The sequence below is a fragment of the Carcharhinus amblyrhynchos genome, chromosome 23, assembly GCF_965287045.1.
Source record: "Carcharhinus amblyrhynchos chromosome 23, sCarAmb.v2.hapA, whole genome shotgun sequence".
NCBI classification, from domain to species: domain Eukaryota; kingdom Metazoa; phylum Chordata; class Chondrichthyes; order Carcharhiniformes; family Carcharhinidae; genus Carcharhinus; species Carcharhinus amblyrhynchos.
The window spans coordinates 2,491,751-2,498,468 of NC_137346.1; the positions used below are offsets into that span (position 1 = coordinate 2,491,751).

General features: G+C 44.5%; 1 protein-coding gene across 1 annotated transcript in view; it reads right to left on the minus strand.

Annotated features, from left to right (window-relative positions):
* The window catches only part of LOC145357395 (unconventional myosin-Ic-like), a 145,970-nt gene extending 141,503 nt beyond the window's left edge, over positions 1 to 4,467 (minus strand). Inside the window, exon 1 of the mRNA XM_080210718.1 lies at positions 4,336 to 4,467. The gene's annotated coding sequence lies outside the window, so the exon portion shown is untranslated. The remainder of the gene's footprint in view (positions 1 to 4,335) is intronic.
* Between the last annotated feature and the right edge of the window lie 2,251 nt (positions 4,468 to 6,718).

Genomic DNA, 6,718 nt, shown 5'->3' on the forward strand with positions numbered 1-6,718 from the left:
AAAACCTAGCTAAAAGAACTGTTTTTCTCTCAGTTCCTGCCCGGATGCTACTTTTTCAAGTTCTGTAACATATTTTTAGTTATTTTTGCAATGTGGAAAATGCTCAAGGAAATTCTTCACAATTACATTTGAAAAATGATTTTGAAAGGTCAAAACAGTGTTAACTCAGTAAAGTTAGAAGAGGAAGTGAGTGGAATCTATCACCAAGATACTCATTCACTATTGTACAGATGGGTTTTGTCATTCTTGCCTGATTCTTTTTCAAGGGATCAACTTTTCCCTGGGTTCAGGCTCCACTTTGAGCACTGATGGAAAAGTCAGTAACCAAGTTCAGTTCTGTCCCCACCCAGCTGCACGCTCATTCATTTAAATAGGTTTCACCCAGGGCTCCTGTTTCTTCCCAAAGTCCAGATATGTGCCAATCAGAGGGATTAGCAGGTGTATAAATCGGGTTACGAGTATAGGGCCTGAGTAAGATATTCTGTCGGAAAGTGGGCAGACTCGATGGGCCAAATGGCCTCCTTCAGTACTATACAGATTCTACAATTTAAATTTGATCTCACTGTCACTATCTGCTCATCGTGACATTCCAATTAAAACACAAACAGTGAGGTTAACTATACTCCCCTAGCTCCCACTCCAGCTGAGACCAAGGCAGTGGGGGCAGCCTGACAAGTGCAGGGGGAAGAGGAGAACTGGCAGGGGCCAGGTTGGTGCTGCAGTATAAAGGCTAAGACCACTTAGAGCGTCCCTGGGTTTTGGCGAGGGGAATGAACACGTTTCCGTGACTCAACCTGTCCTGGTCCCCGTGCCAACGCCTTACTTTCTCAGGAAACTAAGGAAATTTGATATGTCCACTACGACCCTCACCAACTTCTACAGATGCACCATAGAAAGCATTCTTTCTGGTTGTATCACAGTTTGGTATGGGCTCCTGCTCTGCCCAAGTCTGCAATAAACTACAAAGGGTGGCAAAAGTCCAGTCCAAGGCTCGAACCAGCCTCCCATCCATTGACTCTGCCTACACTACCCACTGCCTTGACAAAGCAGTCAGCATAACCATGGACCCCACGCACCTTGGGCATTCTCTCTTCCACCTTCTTCTGTCAGGAAAGAGACACAAAAGTCTAAGGACACATACCAAATGACTCAAAGCCAGCCTCTTCCCTGCTGCTATCAGACTTTTGAAAAAAATCACCTTGTATTAAGTTGATCTGTCTCCGCACCCTAGCTATAATACTACGTTCTGCACTCTCTCCTTTCTCTATGTACGGTTTGTTTTATCTGTTAAGTGTGCAAGAAACAACAATTTTCACTGTATTCTAATACATGTGACAATAATAAATCAAATCTTGTCAACAGCATGTGTGGACATTAGGTACTGCTAAAAATTCATTTATGGATCATGGGTGTTGCTGGCTGGACCAATATTTATTGCCCATCCATAGGTGCCGTTGAGAAGGTGTTGGCGAGCTGCCTTGAACCGCTGCAGTTACTGAGGTGTATGTACACCATCGTGCTATTAGGGAGGGTGACCCAGGATGGTGTGTGACTTGGAGGGAAACCTCCAGGTGCTGGTGGTTCCAGGTATCTGCTGCCCTTTGTTCTTCTAGATGATAGGTTAGGAAGGTGCTCCCAAATGAATCTTGGTGAGTTCCTGCAGTGCATTTGTAAGTGGTACACATGGTTGTCACTACTCACCAATAAGAAATCTCACAACACCAGTTAAAGTCCAACAAGTTTTGTTTTGGTAGCACGAGCTTTTGGAACGCTGCTCCTCCTTCAGGTGAGTGAAGAGTTGAGTTCACAAACAGGGCATATACAGACACAGAATCAACTTACAAGATAATGATTGGAATGTGAGTCTTTACAGTAATCAAGTCTTTACAAGTACAGACAATGTGAGTGGAGAGAGGGTTAAGCTCAGGTTAAAGACGTGTGAATTGTCTCCAGCGGGGACAGTTAGTGAGATTTTGCAAACCCAGGGCAAGTCGTGGGGGTTACAGATAGTGTGACAAACCCAAGATTGAGAACTGAGGCAGTTACAGCAATGCCGTCGTGGGGGATGTTGGTGTTGAGTGCCAGGATATCCATTGTGACAAGGAATGTTCCTGGGTCAACATGTGTTCCGTGTGTGCTGAGTTTCTGTAGGAAATCCGTAGTGTCATAACAGAAGCTGGGCGTTCTTTGTATGATGGGTTTCAGGGTGCCCTCGGCGTAGCCAGAGAAGTTCTCACACAGGGTCCCATTGCCTGATACAAGAAAACGGCCGGGTATATTAGCCTCGAGTATCTTCAGGAGGCAGTAGAGATCTCCAACACAGCCTCAACTGAGATCGTGTGTTCATATCACACTATCTGTAATCCCCAAGACTTGCCTGGGTTTGCAAAATCTCACTAACTGTCCTGGCTGGAGAAAATACACATCTCTTTAACCTGAGCTTAACCCTCTCTCCACTCACATTGTCTGTACCTATAAAGACTTGATTACTGTAAAGAGTTGCATTCCAACCATTATCTTGTAAATTGAGTCTGTGTCTATTTTTGCCCTGTTTGTGAACACAACCCTTCACTCACCTGAAGCGTTCCGAAAGCTCATGCTACAAATAAACCCATTGGACATTAACCTGGTGTTGAGACATCTTACTGTGCTACCCCAGTCCAACGCCAGCGCCTCCACATCATTGTTCATCAATGGTAGAAGGATTGAATGTTTGTGAAAGGAGCACCAGTCAAGAAGCTGTTATGTCCTGGATGGTGTTAAGCTTCTTGAATGTTGTTGGAGCCGCACCCATCCAGGCAAGTGGAGAAGATTCCATCACATCCTTGGCTATAATGTGTGCCTTGTAGTGGGTGGAAAGGCTTTGGAGAGTCAGGTGAATTACTCACCACAGAATTCCTAGTCTTTGATCTGCTCAGTATTTCTATGGGTAGCCCAGTTCAGTTTCTGGTCAATGGTAACCCCCAAGACATCCTTCCTGTAATGAGACTGAACTCCAATCTCCACAATCATCTCGCTCTGTACTGGGTATGACTCTAATCAGTGATGGGTTTTCCCTCCGATTTTCATTGACTCCAGTTTTGCTAGGACTCGATACCACACCCAGTTCAATGCTGCCTTGATGTCAAGGGCAGTCACTCTCGCCTCATCTCATGCAGGATACAAAAGCAGAAAATACTGGAAAATCTCAGCAGGTCTGGCAGCATTTTTATGCTGGATTACCCGTTACGGTGATACAAATTTAAGGAATTTAAGGAATACTTCATCTCAATCAACATCTCTACTTTGTAATCATCCAGATAACAGGTTGTATCACAGTTTGGTATAGCTTCTGCTCGGTCCAACACTGCAAGAAACTACAAAGGGTCGTGAATACAGTCCAGTCCATCACTCAAACCAGCCTCCCATCCGTTGACTCTGTCTACATTTCCCACTGCCTCAGAAAAGCAACCAGCATAATCAAAAACCCCCACGCACCCCGGACATTCTCACTTCCACCTTCTTCCAATGGGGAAAAGATACAGAGGTCTGAAGTCACGTATCAACCAACTCAAAAACAGCTTCTTCCCTGCTGCCATCAGACTTTTGAATGGACCTACCTCACATTAAATTAATCTTTCTGTACACCTCGCACTCTCTCTTTTCTCATATATGTTATGCTTTGCCTGTATAGCACACAAGGAACAATACTTTTCACTGTATATTAATACATGTGACGATAATAAATCAAATTCAAATGTGATATGTTTTTCCTCAGTTATAGAACTATATGCCTTGCTCTCCCTTTTACCAAAAGTCTGTAATTATACAAAGACAGATCTAAAGGAGCTCAATCTGGAAAATATTTAACTACCTTTAAACAGATCAAACCCTATTTGTCCATTTCCTTTAAGGTACTATGTTGCCAGAGATGCCCAGTGAATGTGACACAGAGATATGTGCACCTTCAGCTAATAACCACATACTAAAAGATCAATCCCACAGATACCTCCTCTCACACAGAGCCTCCATAGTAATGTATAGGAGACAATCTTCACCAACCCAGTTCACATTGCCGTGTAAAATGCTACAAAAAGCCTTCAACGAAAATAGCAGCTCCATCCTCTCTGCATATCAGGAAGGATAATTGGGGATTCACAACCACTTACAGAGGCCAATGTTAACATTTACTCCGGGTTTCAATTTCCTGATTGTACCAAAAGGGAGTGTCTCCCATGTGCAGGTTTTACTTAAACCCTCACAGTCCCCAGTACAAGCTCCTCTGCGCTCTGTACACAGGCAGCCTGTGTGTAACAGAACGATGGAGCACGTTGAGAAATCACTATGTTCACTTACCGGGCACTGCTGGGTGGCTCACAGATGGTGCCCTGAGTCTGTACAATGCCAGGGGGACGGGCTGTGGGCTCCAGGTGGGCAGGACCCCTTCACCATCCAGAATGTCTCAGCCCCAAGCCACACCTTCCAAACACAATGACCTTGCAACAGGAAGAGCTCTCTGCCAATCACAGCCAGCAGGCCAATGAGGTCATGGTGCGGTGACGTCAGGGGGAACCCGAGGGAATTCCCCCTTGACTGTATCAGAATTCTGAAAATGGCTGGGGGGGTGGAGGGGGGTGAGTGACCCAGCTGTAGGTCCGGCCTCAGGTCTGCACCGGACAGGACTCCACACTGAGAGACAGGTTTTAATTGTTTTTGTGACTCGGGACATCAAAGAAGAATGATTTCCCGGGTTATTTCAGAGACGGGCCAAATCCCCTCTTCACCCCTATCCCTCCCGGGGCGAGGCGGAACCCAAAAAAAGGATCCTATTTAAAGAGGCAGAGACGGTAGAGCCGTGAGTGGGTGCAGGAATCTTCCTTTTAAATTATAAAGAAAAACTTGGTTAATCCGAGGCAAAAGCAGTTTAAAGGGAAGTAGCAATTTTAATCCTCAAACCCAGTGTGAAAAGGAAAGATAACCAGTGGTCTTGTCCACTTTTAAAGGCAAAGTTATATTTCATTAACTCACAACCGACTGAAAATATCTCATTTAAACTCAGGTCCAATGTAAAGCGAGATCCGTTGTGTGAATCAATATTTTATGTACCTACTGTTTCAGTAAAGGCAATCAAAAAAAAATTGTGATGAGTTAGTCACAGTGTGAAAACGCCCAATGGCAGGAGAGCCACCCTCCCTGCTGCAGTTTCTAAATTACTGGTACTTTTTTCAAAGTTATTTTCTAACACATGAATGTGAAGGGAAATATTTGCAATAAAATTTCCAATGCGACATAGAAAGGTCAAACAGCAGAGGATTCACATGAGTAACACCGGAAATCTGGCGTATTTCTTTCATATGATGTTATCTCGGCCTCTTCTGAGAAAAGTGCAATGCAAATGTCTCTGTCTGGCTAAAGACCACCATTTGATGTTCTCCTAATTAAAAGACCCAGATTTGGAGTCGACACTCACTGGGTTAAATGAGGAAAGGTTCGCATTATGATTGGATAGAACTGAAGTAAATAGAAGACAGGCTGATAGAAAGAGGTGGATCATGTGAGACAGAATTTCTCAATCAGTTTGAGATTGTGACAAGTCTGATTATGAGTTTCTGTAGTGACCAAATCTAGAACTATCCCAGAACCACACCTCTGTCAAATTGTGATGCAAGTCAAAACCAGGGGCTATCAATGTCAGGTAGACCCTAATCCAATCAGAAATTCAGGAGAGACTTCTTTACCCAGAGAGTGGGGTGAATGTGACCTCCCTACCAGAGAGAGTGGTTCAGGAGATACTGTAAGAAGTCTCACAACATCAGGTTAAAGTCCAGCAGATTTATTTGGTAGCACAAGCTCTCGGAGCACCACTCCTTCATCAGGTGAATGCTGTAGATATGGTTAAGGGAAAGCTGGATAAACACATGAGGGACAAAGGGGTAGAAGGACAGGTTGATAGAGGGGGTAGCGAGTGGGAGGTGGGTCATGTGAAACACTGAGTCAGACTTCTCCTTATGTAGAAATGCCCATTGCTCACTGTCCCATGAGTGAAGTCAGAATGTCAAGAGATTGATCACTATACAAAAATGGGTACAACCCAACTTCAGTTCTAAAATGAGCTGTACATAGAACAGTACAGCACAGTACAGGCCCTTTGGCCCTCGATGTTGTGCCAAGCTATATCTGAATCCAAGATCAAGCTATCCCATTCCCTATCATTCTGGTGTGCTCCATGTGCCTATCCAATAACCGCCTGAAAGTTCCTCAAGTGTCCAACTCCACTATCAGAGCAGGCAGTGTATTCCACATCCCAACCACTCTCTGGGTAAAGAATCTACCTCAACATCCCTCCTATATCTCCCACCATGAACCTTATAGTTATACCCCCTAGTAACAGCTACATCCACCCGAGGAAATAGTCTCTGCACGTCCTCTCTATCAATCCCCCTCATCATCTTATAAATCTCTATTAAGTCGCCTCTCATCCTCCTCAGCTCTAAAGAGTAAAGCCCCAGCTCCCTCAACCTTTCCTCATAAGACCTACCCTCCAAACCAGGCAGCATCCTGGTAAATCTCCTCTGCACTCTCTCCAATGCTTCCACATCCTTCTTATAGTGAGGTGACCAAAACTGAACACAATACTCCAAATGTGGTCTCACCAAGGTCCTGTACGGTTGCAGCATTACCCCACGGCTCTTAAACTCAAGCCTCCTGTTAATAAATGCTATGACAATAATGTATCTTA